A 17,875-nucleotide genomic window follows, 5' to 3' on the forward strand; every position below is an offset into this window, starting at 1 on the left:
GATTACCCAGAACAAAGGTGCCATGTTGGTATTCTCCTAGCCTTTGCAACAAAAACTGGTAAAACATGAGAGACCTGAGGTCAGATATATCCACTATTTCAGTCTAGAACTAAACTGTACCCATTTGGTATCTAGAACATTTGTCAAGTTAAATTCGAGGTTGTTTTTCTGTCCCCAACATCTCTGAATAAAATGTCACACTACACTTTCCCCCACTAACAGTGATTCACTAAAGTAGTGGCAGTACTTCTGAAATTGGGGGATAGAAGGAGAGCCAAATGGATAGGTGATTTTTAAAGTGACTCTGCTGAGTTTCCTAGGAGAGAGAACTCTTCTTCCTCTTCTCTCCCTACTATGAGTCTCTGGATGGAAACAGGGACCTCAATGATGTCCAATGCGAACTAGTTCCTGTGAAAAGTTGTAAAAAAAGAAAATGATATTTAGTTTTCATTAATCTAAAATTTTTGAGCACTTACTCTGTTAATACTTTTTTCCTCCCTCTGTTAGATACTTTTTTTTTTTTTAAGATTTTATTTATTTATTTGACAGACAGAGATCACAGTAGGCAGAGAGGCAGGCAGAGAGAGAGGTGGAGGCAGGCTCCCTGCTGAGCAGAGAGCCCAATGCGGGGCTTGATCCCAGAAACTTGGGATCATGACCTGAGCTGAAGGCAGAGGCTTAACCCACTGAGCCACCCAGGCGCCCCAGATACTTTTAAATGCTTTCCTGTATGCCTCCTTTCTTTTTTTTTTTTTTTTTAAGGATTTATTTATTTATTTGAGAGAGAAAGAGCAAGCAAGTAGGAGGAGGTATAGAGGAGAGAATCTTTCAAGCAGACCTGACTTTGAGCTCAGAGCCCAGTGCAGGGCTGGATCCCATGACCTGTGAGATCACGACCTGAGCTTAAACCAAGAGTCAGACGCTTAACTGACTGAGCCACTCAGGTGCCCCTAAATGGCTTCTTTTGAAGTTCATAACAACAGTAAGAGATTTCCAAGCTTACAGGTGGAGTGTCTAGGCACAGAAAGGATGAGATCCTTGACTAAGATCACACAGCCGGTTACTAAGCGATAGAACAAGATTTACACCTAGACTGTCTATCTCGAGTCCATTCTCTAAACCACAATCCTGTGTTTCACAGAAAATGTATCCTGGCTAAAATATAAACAACTCTGATTTTTTTTAAACCTAAAGTACATAATTCTGTTGCTTTACACCACCATGTACTTGCTTATGCTGCCAAGCCTGTCCCTCTGTTTCCTTTCCTTGTCTTACGGCTGTTCATCCTCCAGGACTCAGCTTGGTCACAGCCTCCTTTAAGACTTCCTTGGGACAGGGGCGCCTGGGTGGCTCAGTGGGTTAAAGCCTCTCCCTTCGGCTCAGGTCATGATCTCAGGGTCCTGGAATTGAGCCCCGCATCGGGCTCTCTGCTCAGCAGGGAGCCTGCTTCCTCCTCCCTCTCTCTCTCTGCCTGCCTCTCTGACTACTTGTGATCTCTGCCTGTCAAATAAATAAATAAAATCTTTAAAAAAAAAAAAAAGACTTCCTTGGGACAAACAAAAGGCATCTGCTCCGTGCTCCCAAGTAAACTATGCATAACTTCATCAAAATTCTTTATTCATTGTTTCTCTAACATTTCTCACAGCTACCTTGTGTCAGGCTCAACGCTGGTTATACATATTATCTAAAATTGTTTGTTTTAAGAATCTCTATCTTTGATGGCAAGCCTTATTCCGTTTTGCATCTCCTGAATCAGGTGAAATGGATGGCACATGGAGCACTTAATATTTTTTTTAACCAAAATAAAGATTACTATGCTGTATTTAGCTACATCAATATCAATGATCCATAACAACAGATAAGGCTTGTTGAAGACTAAGAAAATGTAAGTAGAGATTTAGACAGAATTATAAACCTTTGTTATAATCAGCTTCCAGTGATTTCAACATTTGTAAGTGCTTCTATGGGTCAAACTCTGTGTTAGAGTCTGAAGAAAATATATGTATCAAAAAAGAATAAGGTTTATAGCCAGCTCACAAGAAGCACGTGGTCTAGTGGGAAAAAATAGAGTATGGATCAGACCATTTAGAATGAATGTTGTAATAATGGCTTTAATAAAGTTAGAAGAAAGCACTTTGGACTAAAGTGATAAGGAGTGCTTCCAAGAAGAGAAGGCATCTAAATTACAACTTGAATATACAGAATTCCAAGTAATATCAAGAAAAGCCTGAATAGAAACATTGTAGAAGAATAATATTTTGAGATATTAACTAAGATGTGCCTCTTGGAATTGTATTTCCTTTGATTCTTTGACCCCTTCTCTATTCCTCTTCTCATATTAGGGGAGAGAGAGGATATCATAATATACAAAGAAAAACCTTTTCATTTAAAAAAAAATCTAAAACCAAAAACAAAACAAAACAACAACAAAAAAAACCTTTTAATCTCAAAAGGCAAGGCTTTTTGCAGTGAAAGAAACTAAACCCTGAAACTTTTAAGGCATAAAGTTTTTGCCATAAACAAGGAATAAAGAACCAGGCCTTCCCACTCAGACTACACAAAAGATTCCACAGAGTGAGAAAATGGAAGATGACCCAAAAGGAAGCTAGGCCCTAGATTCTATTAGGTTCCTGGAAGGTCCTGTACTCTGCGCCCACCCACACCCCCAACTTTGGAATGTATAATTAAACATGTAGAATTGAGATACCAAAAACAGGATTGGATATGATCAAACCCAAGGATAGGAACAACAAGAGCCAGCCTTGACCAAGCACTTAATATGGCCAAGCATTATTCTTACCAAATTTTGAGTCATAACCAGCTTAAGAGGGATTTACCATTATAGTATCACCATTTTACAGATGGCACAACTAGGTCATATAGAGTTGAAGTAATTCAACCAAATTCATTCAATTAGAAATGGCAGAGTTGGTATTTGAATCCCAGTAGTCTGATTCTAAATGGTGCTTATAATCATCATGCTATGTAAAGACACAGAATTACCTAAGATTTAGTTTCTAACACCAGCTAGGATTAGGATGGATGTGAAAACAAGTTCAGTTAAAGAAAAAGAAAGAAAGTTGCATTTTTTGGGATGACTGAACTGTGAACATAATCATCATAATAATGGCAGCTTTCGTGTGAATGATCTCTTTTAATTCCTCCAGTGGCTCTATGAGTGAAACCATTATTACCAATTTAAAGATGAACAAGTGGGCAATTACATATATTAACTTGGCCAAGTTACCATAGTTAGTAGGTGGCCCAGCAGTATCTGAACTCATACAATCTGATTCCCAATTCCATGTTCCCAATCATGCCATCCATTTATTCAGGAAATGGCAACTGTGATGCCCATGAAAAATTCACTGCTTACATCTCCTGCTATAGGATATGTGATTGACTGATGGCCCCAACTTCATCCCTCTAGGTCTACCTTCATATTCACTCTAATGTTACACCTGCTGGTCGCTCTTTTCCAATGACTGACCATGGCAAGGTAACATGTAGGACTCCTCCAATACGGACTTTGGTTCAAGGATTACCACTAGCCTAACCAAATCTTTATTAGAACTGTGCTGCAGTCTGAGATTCTTCCTACCTAATTCCCCGTCCTTCCTTTCTCCTACCACACTGTTAAACCTATATCCTGATCTGATGCTTACTCTTACTGATTGCTGCGCTTTCCTCCAGTAAATCTCTTGTACTCCTTACCCTCTGTTGACATCTGCTTCTCTGCAGATCCCAACTCTTGCAAGTGTAGATCTACTGTACTGAGAGGGTCTGATAAAACAAGTGGTAAGATGGGGATTTAGATATGGCTCATCTTAACCACTCAGTCTGATTGGGAGGCAGGTAAGAGAAAGTCCCCGGTACAAGGCCCAACTGCTAAAGATTTCACTGGGTGATGATTTGTCTTTCAGGTATAATGGTTCAGAAATTTGAAAGATGGTAGAGTTGGCTGGTTACTGCTAAATTGTATTGACATTGACACCCTGCAAATGTGAGGCACCAAGGACAATTAACAAGTAGTTAATATGCATGAATCCAGAGAGACTCTTGGTCTCTCAACAAAAAGTTCTTGACTCCTGGAATGGAAGAGCAGAACAGATAAACAGCAGATCAAAGATTTGATAGTGTTACAGAGTTCCAGAGACCTTAGGATGCTCAGAAAATGCAGGTCGGTAATACCAAATTCAGGGTCCTGGCTGAGAAAAACAGGGATCTTGAATTATGGGATGAGAACATGTAGATTGATGATCTTGAGGATTGGCTTTGCATCAATCCTTAGAGCTTGCAGAGATGGCCTACAGCTCCCCCTTCCCCACCATGGTTTGAAGATGATGCAGAGGCCACTATTCAGCAAGATAGCAGGTGTCTCCTAGAACCTACTGTCAACACCTCTCCTGGCTTCTAGGACCATGACTAAAGTTAAATCCCAGAATTACCCATCTGAATGTTGCCCGATAAGGGAGGAAAAAGACTGTATTCGAATGTATTTGTAAGAATTAGCTAGCACGTACCCTCAAGAGCCTGGAAAGGAGCCCTGGGGTTGCGTTTAGAAAGTGTTTAATCAAGAGGGCTGGAATGTAAGACTGGATAAGGAAGAATTCATTGACTTAGGGAAAGGGATGCTTTCTCCAGACTTACCTGTCTCCAGATTTAGCATTCTGACAAAGGCCCTCAGAGAACGGGCAAATTCACTGTTTGAGTGGATCAGCCTAAGTAGTTCTTGGAACTGTGCAGCCATCCAACACTCATTCCACCCAGTCTTCAGTGCTGCACTGTCTCACACAAGTGTCACGTACCCTTTGTGTCCTGAAGGTCCTCCCGCCTTCCCCTGCTCCTTCCCATAATAAATTTCTTGCACCGCTAATCCTGTTGTATTGTCTGCTTCTGGATAAACCTACAGACTAACACCAAAAGGAAACACAGCCATAGGTTTCATATGAACAAAAATAAAAAATAAGATCGAAAACTAAGGTCTGGATCGGATCATGCACCTAAAAAGCCTGGCTGAGAAATCATGTCTTAATTCCCAGGTGAAGTGTCATAGTGAGAAAACTGATGAAGATTTATAGTGAGCATTTAACATAAACCAAGGTCACTATGAGTATAATAATTCAGGAGTTAAGGTGAGAAAAGAAAAAAAAGATTAAGAATCAAACATTTGAAAATCTTTTTTTTTTTTTTAAATGTGAGGTTGCAATGCATCTATGCTTTGTGTGGGTGGGTGAGGTAATTATATTAAAATGCTTGGCTAAGAAAGACAATAATAGGAGATCAGTAGGTCCCCTTTTCATTTTGCCTTGGAGCCATCCTAGAAACCCAAAGCCTGGGTTAAAAGGCTCTGTCATTCACCTTTAGCAGATCTCTGGTAAAATAAGAGATGAGACAGGTCCATTTAAGAAAGTGTTACCTGATTAAATATGAAAGGTTACTATTTTTACAAATGAATGCATTTTATTTAGAAATGAATCATCACACACATGTTGACATCTGATTAAAAAATATATGTATCAATACATTATCATTAAAAAGAACTCTGTCACCAGATGAAAGACTGCTTCCAGGATTTAGGTGGGAGAGGAGGGAGACCTCAACAGAGTAGCCTTCTGTAAAAGTTGCTCAAAATTGTTTAGTTTTATTTTGTTCTCAGTATTTTCCACTTTTTGAAATACTTTCTTGCTTAGAAAATAGAAAATAATTTATAAGGATATCAACCATTCCTTTAAAAAAAGCAAAGAGAACTAAAATAAATGTCATGCTGAGACAGCATCTAATATAGGTGAGGCTTATTAAAATGTATGTTTGTTTGGAGACTACTTTATTTTTTAATTTTTTTAAAGATTATTTATTTGTTTATTTGACAGAGAGAGAGAGAGAGAGAGATCACAAGTAGGCAGAGAGAGGGAGAAGCAGGCTCCCCGCTGAGCAGAGAGCCCAATGTGGGGCTCAATCCCAGGGCCCTGGGGTCATGACCTGACCCACTGAGCCACCCAGGCGCCCCTGTTTGGAGCCTACTTTAATTGTATACTTTTTTTCAGTTGGAAGCTTTTGATAAATGTAATATTTTATGTAATTACATACGTTTGTGAGCTATCGATGTCATTAACTCTAAGGAGTTACCTTTTTACAAATAAACTGAGCAGAGGATCCACTTAGAGAAGTTGACTTTCTCACCTTAAAGAAGAGACATGCAAATAAGTGATTGAACATAAACATACGGTAAATATTACAGAATGATAAAAATAGTAGTAGTTATATTTGAACTATCCCCTGTCAAATGACATAAGAATCCTTTCTGCCAACTAATCAGTTAGATTTTGAAATATGTGAACTTACCAATGCTATCAATGTTGTAAACATAAGTGTCTTGTTTTAAGGATGAATACCACCACTTTCAAAAAAATCAGTGTTTATATCTGAGTATGTGTTCTACTAATGACTCAAGAATAATAAATAATTTGAAAATTCATAAATATGGATATAGACTCATTATTAAGCCTAACCATTTATTTTAAATAAGATGTTCCAATTGGATTGAAAGCATTCATTGTCAAATAAAAGAAAGCATAATTAAATTTCCTACAAGCATATTTAAATATCACACTTCTTAGATTTTATAGCTGCGTTCCTGGATCAAACGTTTCAATAAAGATTTTTTTTCAAAATAAATATCAAGTTTTGGTCTAAAAAAGTTATCTCTTACTAGTGAAATATCAAATAAACCCTAATTCAGGATTTTATAAATTATTCATTATATTCTTTCACATTCAGGATTTTATAAGTTATTCTTTCATTATATTCTTTCACATTACCTATTTTAGGTTTTTGATATTTATACATCTATATTTTAATTCCTACATGTTCATATCAACATAGAAGGCCAAATTATCTAAAATTTTACAATTCTTTTCTTCTATTTCAAATTGGAGAGCAAGAAGAAAAACACTTAATATATGTATAAGAAATATAGGCTATATAAAGCAAACATATGTTTAATTACTTGAAGTTTTTTTTTTGTTTTTTTTTTTTAAAGATTTTATTTATTTATTTGAGAGAGAGACAGTGAGAGAGAACATGAGCGAGGAGAAGGTCAGAGGGAGAAGCAGACTCCCCATGGAGCTGGGAGCCCGATGCGGGACTCGATCCCTGGACTCCGGGATCATGACCTGAGCCGAAGGCAGTAGTCCAACCAACTGAGCCACCCAGGCGTCCCATAATTACTTGAAGTTTTTTTTTCCATGTTGAATGTTTCATGTTTCCCTGTTAATGAGTAATGAGTATATGATTATATAATTAGTTATATAATTATATTATATAATTATATTATATAATGATTATATCTAAAAACCCAGTAACAGGCATAGCTGAATTTGTGTGTTTAGGACATCTTGTTAGATGTCTTTTTCTCTGTCTCCAATATAGGCTTGAATCTGTTTAGCTTCACTTTCAGGAAGATTCCCACTCTTGGGAACAAGCAACATGGTCACCAGCAGTTCCCATCATACCATATCCCATTTTGGCAACCTTAGCAGAAAAAAAAGTTTCACTTTCTGCAGTGATTTCTGAAAGAGAGAAAGAGAGGCTGAGAGAGAATCCTGGCTTAACTAGACATGTATCATGTACCTATCCTTGAATCACTGGTCCATATGTATATTAATCAGACAGGCTCATGTACTTCCTCCCTCACCCCCAAAGCTACCAGTGTGAAGCCAGTCCACCTGAACTGCAGGAACAGAGAAGAGAGGAGGATTTCTCACACATTGGCAACAAAGAGAGTATGGATTCGAACACTTAGGAATACTGCCTGTTTCTCTCATAAGATAATAGGCCCCACTTACTGTGTACTTTTTCCTTCTCTAGCTAAGAGATTTAAGAGCAGGCAATGGAAGTTTCCATTTCTCCATGTAGTAGACAGTTATTCTGTTTACCTGCCCTGCATTTACTCCCCCATCTTGTGGGTTTGACTCCACTTTTCCTCTGACTCGGATTCTCCTCTCCTCTCAGTAACATTTAGAGTGATACATTTCCTAGTTCTCTGTATTCCTAAGTGGAAACCGAAGTCCTATATGCAGGATTTACGCTTTCCTTTTCAACAAAGACAAACACATTAACTTGTCACTACCACCCATGGTACAGTTTCTTCGGATGTGCCGTCTTCATTTTCATACCAGGGTTGTTACAATCATTTAAGTGTTTTATGACATATGGTTTTATTATTTGATAAAATAATAGCACAAAATGGGAAATGTGACTCTGCTGTTCCTAGGAACAGCAAATATGGCTTTTCTCATGAGCATAAAGTAATTGAGTCCAAGATGAAAAACATTTAGTGTGTTGAAACTAGTACACCTTTGGTTTCAATCATACTCATTGGGTCAAATCTAGTGAGATGTAGCTTCAGTGATGAGGCAGCAAATATAATTAAGGAATCTGTGAAATGCATGTTAAAGTTGGTGGCTAAAATCTGATCTGTATTTTGAGATTTTGTGATCTTATCTGGCTTCTCTGAAACAAATAATCTCATACATAAGCCTATAGCTAATCAATATTTGTACACATTTCTGTAAAGTAATGGGGTAACTCACGTAGACCCACAGACATAATGGTGTCATGTGTGCCTATGTGTTGTATGTGTGTGTTTATGCATATACATGACTAATTAATAAAAACGTATCTTTCAAGTTAACCAAATAGAGTTATCACACAATTATACAGAAATTAATTATCCTATTAGGATTCCAGTGAACATCTTGGTTTCTCTGCCTCTTCCCTCCTGCTGCTTCCTTGTCCATTAACCCTTCGGTAAAACATCATTTAGCAGACACTAGTCATCATTTCCTTTTCTTTTCCCTCTCCTTTCTTCTCTTTCTCTTACCTTCTCTTCCTTCTCTTTCCTCTTCTTCAGTCCTTCCTTGCTACTCTTCTTTCATTCATTTTTTATTTCCTTGTCAGACATCAATTTACCTTTTTATGATAGTCTTACTCTGATCTTCCCTGGAGAACTAGTATTCTCCTATTCTGAGTAAATATACTTGGAAAAGGCTTATCTCCATTCAATTCAGATGTTATAGCCTATGGTTAAGCAAAACTTGCATATTGCATTTGCATAAGATTAACCAAAACTTCTCTGTTTAACAGTGACTTGTTCAGTGTGGGACACATAATCTAACTTAGGCCAACTGGATCTGCCAAGAATTAATTTTGGGATTTTTCCTGGACTTGTCTGGAAAGAAAAGTTTTCCCTGTGAAAGAATTCCTAGCAATGAAAAATAAACATTTAGAGGTAGAAGAGGCCACAAAAACAGATGAGGCTTCAGAAGACAGCTGACCAGGAGTAATAAAGAGGCAGAGAGGATAAGATAAAATAGTGTGATCTTGCTCTAGTCTTTTCAGGACCATAAGATAATATATTCCTTCTTTATTATTTAAGCCATTGTGAGTAGTTACATTTTCTACTTTCTTTAACGACTAGATTATTATGAAATAAAAGATTATGAATCGTACGATTATCAGAAGCTGGAACTTCATTTACCCTTCTAGAAAACAGAAAGGCTAATTACATTGAATTTAATCATCTGATTTGGTGGTTCTAACTTAGCAACTCAAGAAAAGATTAAGAAATTTAGGAATAAGGTTATGAAGACATGCATACATTAATTTTATTATGTTACCTGCTATTTATTTGTCTCTTCTTTTCCTATACAGATCTGCTTAAATTATAAGTTGACTGTGAGCATAAAGCAAGAAGTGACACAGTTTACTTTTTCTTAATGCCTCCAGACTAGTAGTAAGTGTCTTTTTAAACTATAAGCCATTGTTTAAAAAGCCTATCTACTCCCCAGTCTCTGAATAAACCAGTAAGTAGTATAGAAGTCATTTTTTACTTACTTTTCTTTTTATAAGTAAGTAGATAAGACAATCACCTACTATACAAGTATCAAAATGATAAAAAAGGGCTATTCAGGGACACTCCAATGGCACCAAAGAGCTTCCCTTCCTTAAAGTTCACCAAGTAAGACACAGTAACTTCATGCCATGATATAAAATGCAAATTTATCTTTCAATTACAATTGATATTCTAGAGTTTACTATTGGTGGCAGCTGTAGGGACAATTAAGGAATTCTAATTAAAGTTAGTTGAAGTAGATGAAGCCTCTACCAGATTCCTCCATTTGATGAAGTTTCTAACTCTTAAAGACAGAAAAGGATCAACAGTCATTTTAAATCTAAATCAGGAGCAGGTTTATTTACTTATTACATGCCACTTCCACTAATAACATAAGGAATGCATACATAGATTATGTAATAGAGGATATAAGTGTACAACTTTGGCAGCATGTGTGATGATTACCGACAAGAATTAACCAGCATTCCTCATACCATACACAATGCAGTTAGAATAGAAACAGCAAATCTGTTCAAGTAATGCAAACAAGCTGCATAAAAGGCTAAACAAGTAAAAGTATATCATCAGCCATGACTCAAATTACATCTTTAAATTGTGTGCCAGCTTCCTTCAAATTGGCCATTTAAGAACTCAGTCTCTGACAGACTTTATAAACTGGGAAGCATTACATCTTCTCAGGTCCACGGTTTTGTTATGGTGTGGGAATACATTTAATAACTCAGCCTGCAAATTAGCCCATACTTGATACAACAGATAGAGTGCTGTGGATCCTTATGTGATGTTTTTCTTAGTGATGGAATCGGTTGGTAAATCTCAGAAATCCTACATCCTCGGTGACAATGTTGTCCAAGCTCCTCAAGAAAGAATAGATTGTGGTCGTATTGCTGAATTATTTTCAACTCAATTTTTTTTTTAAATTCATGACATTGCATAAGAGCCAAACTGTGAAATCAAGCACTTCAGTTTTTGTTGTAGTCATTGCTCATTTCTTTTCTGGTTCTGGATATATTGAGGTTCCTTAGGACTCTAATGGACTGAAATAATTATCATTCAGTTCTTTCAGATTTGGAACTACTCATTGTTTAGTCCTCAGAACTCTGATGGAAAGGATTCAATGGAAAACTTCTGATATGTTGAAATTTCTGTCAAATGGCAGGTTTGAAACTAAAACTCTAGTCTAAGGATATTCTGGTACAAAATGCTTTCTCTTGCATAAAAAAATATAAAGATGCACTTCTCTCTTAACCACTCTCCCTACAATTCATTTAGGCTATTAAAGAAAATATGCATGGCTAACTCTGTGAAGAATCAATGGTAATTAACAAAAACAGTAAGTATTTGAAATATCCATTCTAATAGTTTTTTACTAATGAGCCAACTTCTTCCCTTGCAAAGAAAGTTTGGGCAAATTTGAAAATATTATTTCTGTCTCATGACTATGAGTCAATCAAACAATCTCAATTCTCGGTTTGTGGTTTTAACATCTATCAACTTCCTACTCAAACGTTTTGGTCCCTGAGATGTTAAGTAAGAGATACTAATTTCATCTCCTTTAATGGAATTGTTAACAAAAATTTAAGAACAGAAAGATTAATTATGTTAGACCAAGTACAATAAAATTATTGGGATAAATTGAGGGGAATGAAGACTAAAGATTGGGCTAACTAAAGGTTAATAAAATATGGGTCACTGGGAAGATTGGGAAATGGAAAGACTCACCTGCAGAATTTTTCCTCGGGATTCCATTTCTTCTCTACCTTGGTCATTGTGGGACATTGACACCAATCCAATAATGATTATAGTAAGTGTGGATGTACAACTGTGATAGATGAGACCAAGATCTCAGTCCTCATCCTTCCTGTCTCTTATCTATCTGTAGTCACTCCTTTGATAATCTCATTCAGTGTCATTATTTTCTTATAAAAATTTATTTATTTATTTATTTATTTATTTGAGAGCGCATGCACACATAGGAAGGGGCAGAGGGAGAGGGAGAGAATCAGCAGGCTTCTTGATGAGTGTGGAGTCTGAAGGAGGTCTCAATCCCAGGACACTGAGATCATGACCTTAGCCTAAATCAAGGGTCAGATGTTTAACCAATGGAGCCACCCAATTGCCCCTAGAGTCATTATTTTTATATACCAATCTATAAGCCCATCCTATAACTCTATCTTGAACTCCAAATCCATACCAGTCATATGTTTGACATCTTTATTTGAATGTCTGAAAAACAGCTTAAACTTAATATGTCCAAAACCAAAATTCAGTCTTTTCCATCTCAGTAAATTGCAACTTCATTTTTCCAGTTACTCACATAAAAAACCCTGGCATTATTATTAATTTTTCTCTTACTTACATATCCTACATGTCTATAAATCCTATTTCCTATATTTCAAACTATATGCTGAATTCAACCACTTTTGACAACCTCCACTGCTAACACTCCAGTGCCACCATCTTCTTTCACTTGGGTTATGGCAATGCCTGCCCCCCAAACTGGTTTTCCTTCCTCCATCCTTGATCTATGGTCTACTGTCAACACAGTAGTCAAAGCAGTCCTTTTATAATATAAGTTGGATCATGTCTCCCTCCAATCCAGTGCTCCAAAGATTTCCTTTCTCTTTCTGAGTAATAGTCAAAGTCCTTAACCTGACTCCATACAATCTTGTCACTCTTACTTCTCTAACCGCAGTTCCTACTATTCTCTCTCTTACCTACTGCATTTAAGACACAATGGATTTCTTGCTGGCCCTTGAAAGCTCTAGTTCCATTCCTGTCACAAGATCTTTGTACTTCCCATTCCCTTTGCTGGGTAGACTGTTTCTAGGAGGTCCCTATGGTGTACTTACTTACTTGCCTCCTTCAGGTTTTACCTCAAATGTTGCCTTCTCAGTTCAGCTTTCTCTGATCATCCATTTAAAATTCCAACTCTTCTTCATCTTCTCACACTACTGCATTCCTAATCTCATTCCCACTCCTTAATTCTACCCATAGTGCATTTTACCATGTGACATTGATATTTGTTCCCTTCTTTGTTTTGACCTCTTTCTTGGCACTAGAATGTAAATAAGTTCTATGAAAACAGGGATTTTTGTCTAATTTGTGTATGCACATATTCTAGTCTGAATGAGTGAAGAGCACATGGTAAATATGTAATATATATTTATTTAATTAACTCATTAATTCCTAGGAAGAGGTATAGGGTACTTTAAGGACCTATAATAGGTGAATTTGACATAGTCACAAAAATTAGAAAGAACTTCCTTTATAAAAGTGAAGCTTTAGCTAAGTTCTGAATAATGAAGAATAAAGAAGAAAAAAAATCTAAATATTAAAATCAATGTGAACAAAATGTCCTGAGGTGGGAAGAAAAACCCATCTTGCAAGTATAAAGTTTTTAAAAAAAAGTCAAAGCAGCTGGAGCGTAAAGAGAAAAAAAGGATGATAAGAGATTGCAGAGCCAGATCACAAGATCCTCACAGATGACATCCAGGTTTTTATTCTAAGAGCAATGAGAAATCAGTGACAATAGTATGGAATCACATGAACTCTGTGTGTGATTTGCTCACTCCATGTTTCTGTGTCATATTCTGGTAATTCCCAGAATATTTCGGACTCTTCTATTATTATTATATTTGCTCTGGTGGTCAGTGATCTTTGTTGTTACTAGTACAATTGCTTTGGGCGCCATGAGCCACACCCATATATGACAGTGAACTTAATAGATGAATGTTGAGTGTGTTCTGACCACCCCATTTACCACCCATCTCTCTCATATTCCCCCATCTCTCTCCCTCTTCTTGGTTCCCCCTATTCCTTGAGACACAACAGTATCCAAATTAGGCCAGTCGTCAACCCTACAATGGCCTCTAAGTGTTCAACTGAAAGGAAGAGTCACATGTCTCTCACTTTAAATCAAAAACTAAACATGATTAATTTTAGTGAGGAAGGTCTGTCTAAAAGAGAGACAGGCTGAAAGCTAGGCCTTTTGCACCAAACAACCAAATGAGTTAGTGAAGCCAAAGGAAGTATTCTTGAAGAAAAGTAAAAGTGCTGTTCCAGTGAACACATGAATGCCAAGAAAGTGAAACAGCCTTATTGTTGTTGTGGAGAAAGTCTGGATGGTCTAGATAGAAGATCAAACCAGCTACAACATTCCTTTAAGCCAAAGCCTAATCCAGAGAAAGGCTCTCACTCTCTTCAATTCTATGAAGACTGAAAGACATGAGGAAGCTGCAGAACAAAAACTGGAAGCTAGCAGAGGTTGGTTCATGGGATTTAAAGAAAGAAGCCATCTCTATAACATCAAAGTGCTAAGTAAAGCAACAAGGGCTAATGTAGAAGCTGCAGCAAGTTATCCAGAAGATCTAGCTAAGATCATTAATGAAGGTGGCTACACTAAACAACAGATTTTCTATGTAGATGAAACAGTCTTCTGTTGGAAGAAGATGCCATCTAGGACTTTTATAGCTAGAGAGGAGAAGTCAATGCCTGACTTCAAAGGACAGATGAACTTCCCTATTAGGTTCTAATGTGACTGGTTACTACAGGTTGATGCCAATGCTCATTTACCATCCCCCAAATCTTTGGGCCCTTAAAAATTATGCTAAATCTACTCCATCTGTGTTCTATAAATGGAACAATAAAGCCTGGAGAAAGCACATCTGTTTACAACATTATTTTAAGCCCACACTTATTGAGGAAAAAAAATTTCCTTTAAAAATATTGCTGCTCAGTGCCGGTGTACCTTGTTACCCAAAAGTTCTGATGGAGTTGTATGATGAAATTCATGTTGTTTGCATGCCTTTTAACACAATATGCATCCTAAACCCCAGGGACCAAGTAGTAATTTCAACTTTCCAGTCTTTTTATTGAAGAAATACAGTTTGTAAGGGCATAGATAGGTAGTGATTTCTCTGATGGAATGGGGCAAAGCAAATTGAAAACCTTCTGGAAAGGATCCAGCATTCTAGATGCCAATAAGAACAGTTGTGATTTATGGGAAGAGGTTAAATAGTAACATAAACAGGAGTTTGGAAGAAGTTGATTCTAACCTCAGTTAGATGACTTTGAGGGGTTCAAGACTCCAGCAGAGGAAGTAACTGCAGATGTGGTGGCAACAGCAAAAGAACTAGAGTTAGAAGGAGAGCCTGAAGATGGAACTAAATTTCTGCAATCTCACGAAAAAAATGGATGAGTTGCTTCTTAAATATGAGCAAAAAAAGTGGTCTCTTGAGATGGACTCTATTCCTGAGAATAGAAGATTTTGAAGATTATTAAAATGACAACAAAGGATTTAGAATAGTATGCAAAGCTTGCTGATAAAGCAGCAGCAGGATTTCAGAGAACTGTCTCCAATTTTGAAAGAAGTCTGCTATAGGTAAAATGTTTTAAACACTGTTGTTTATTACAGAGAAACCGTTCATGAAAGGAAGAATCAATCAATTCAGCAAATGTTATCATTGTCTTATTTTAAGAAATTGCCACAGCCACCCATCCTTTGGCAACCACCACCCTGATCAATCAGCAGCCATCAGTATCAAGGCAAGACTCTCCACCAGCAAAAAGATTATAACTCATTGAAAGCTCAGATGATGGTTAGCATATTTCAGCAATAGAGTATTTTTAATTAAGGAATGAACATTGTTTTGTTTTGTTTTGTTTTGTTTTTGACATAATGCTATCCCACACTTAATAGACCATGGCACAGTCTAAACATCTTTTAAATGCACTGAGAAACCAAATTCATTTGGCTTGCTTTATTGCAATATTTACTTTATGGTGGTCTGGAACTAAACCCACAATATCTTCAAAGCATTCCTGCCATCCCCATGAGAAATGACAGCAACTTGGACTAGGGTGGTAGTATCGCTCAGGTCTTTTGAACTTCGTCCTATTTTTCCTGCAATTCCAATCTCTTTGGCTCACCATTGTACCCTCAGGTTTTACATCCCAGGAGTGCTCAAGCCTTGCCTTCTTTTTTCAACAGGAAAGAATGTGAAGTTCAAGAGCCTCACTCTATCTCTTCTTACCACTCCTCCACATGATGCTTGCTCCATTCACATTTTCCACTGTTTTTATTTATTTTTGTATTTATTTCAACCATTTGATCAGTTCCATGGTGATGATAAATGTGTCAGGAATCATGTTTTATTCATCTTGATATTCCCAGTAGCTGGCACATTGATGATACACAATAATACTTGTTGAATAAATGAGGAATTAAATCAATTGCTGGTTTGCCAACACAAAAAAATATTCACAATGTTCTTCTTACTGCTGCTCTGTAGACATCATGAATTTGGGGGCGGATAAAGGCATTTCCATATGGTCAAAATATATAAGCTATGGGTTAAGTCATCTATTAGCGGTTGGATGTGCACTTGACACTCAAATATACATACATATAAGAAACTGAATAGTATATAAATATAACTATAATATTAAAATTCTATAAAGATAAATAATGCATTTGGGCAGCAAATTGTACACATAGTTTTCAATACAGTCCCTTAAATGGCTGAAAGTAGGACGTAGTCAACTGAAGGAAGAAAACCTAAAAAGTCCAAAAGATTCCATGTAGGTTCCCCCAAATTCTCTGATTCCCTGACAACAGGTTAAGTATTAGAAGATGCTCAGTCATCAAATTCAATTGCAATGGCACAACAGTGACCAAATATTAGCCATAAAAAATGTTTAATAACCTACACCGATTCTTTCTTATTATGGGACATGACTTAAACTCTGCTGACTAAACACACACACACACACACACACACACACGCACACACAGACTGGTCTAGTTCCACCATACACACATGTTAATTCAATATTAATAAATAAAATTATAAATTATAAATGTTTATCAATAAAGGTTATAAATAAAATCTTAAGGCAATTCATGCAAACATGAGAAAAGTTCTTGAAGGATACAATGGGTATGAATTTTCAGCTACATGTGTTTTATGATGGTATCAAAAGTAAAACTGTATCATTTAACTGTATGCTTTTCTACCCTCCCTTCCACTTGTGCTTTTCTACCCTCCCTTCCACTTGTGCAGTTTTTCTGAAGCCATAGAATTTTAGATAGAAGATCACTTTTTAGAAAAGTCATAAGCAGAAGATCATAATTCAAACCAATCAGATTCTCCTACCATCTAACTCCTGAAGAGTTCATGTAATCCTGTCCTGTATTAAAAATGCTTTACATACAGGATTTATACAGGATTAAGAGTAGTTTTTTAAAAGTACTCTTCTTGGAAAGAGGCCTGAACACTGCTTCTAATTTGTGAAATTATAACACCTATTAACTGGAGTGATTTTTGTCATAAGTAACGCATCATAAAGAAAGCATTGACTTAGACTAAAAAGATAGTTTGGTTGACATTTAAATATATGTATACCTTAAAAATAAGAAATATTGCCTCAAAAATTGGCCCAAAAACTGAATTGCAAAGGAGACAAGACAGATCTTAAGCCAAGATATTAGAAGATTAGAAATAAAATTTCCAAATAAGAATAAATTTCTTAGGTAACTATTCTACTTATGTAGTGTATGCAAATAAATTTAAATTTGTGTTCATTGGGTTTACCTCAAACAACATTTTTCACCACTAAAAAGAGACAAAATAAAGACAAGAGTAGAAATAAAATGGAGAAGAACTTCTGTATAAAAAATGCAAATAAAAACTTTAACCAATAAGCAAGTTGAAAAAATACATGATTTTTGCAGAAACCAAATGAAATTATCGGGCTCAAAGTCTAAATAAGGTATAGAATTCCTCCCCTCTCCCTCCTTGGTTCAAACTACTTCGAATTATTCTCTTATCATTACAGATGAAACTCCAAGTATTGGTATCCTTAAAGATTTCAAGTAGAAATAGGAAGCTATTTTCCATGAAAATCCAATTCTATATTTTTACCCTATTGTTGCTTATACCACCACTTTATATAATAAAG

The sequence above is a fragment of the Lutra lutra genome, chromosome 2, assembly GCF_902655055.1.
Source record: "Lutra lutra chromosome 2, mLutLut1.2, whole genome shotgun sequence".
Lineage (NCBI taxonomy): Eukaryota > Metazoa > Chordata > Mammalia > Carnivora > Mustelidae > Lutra > Lutra lutra.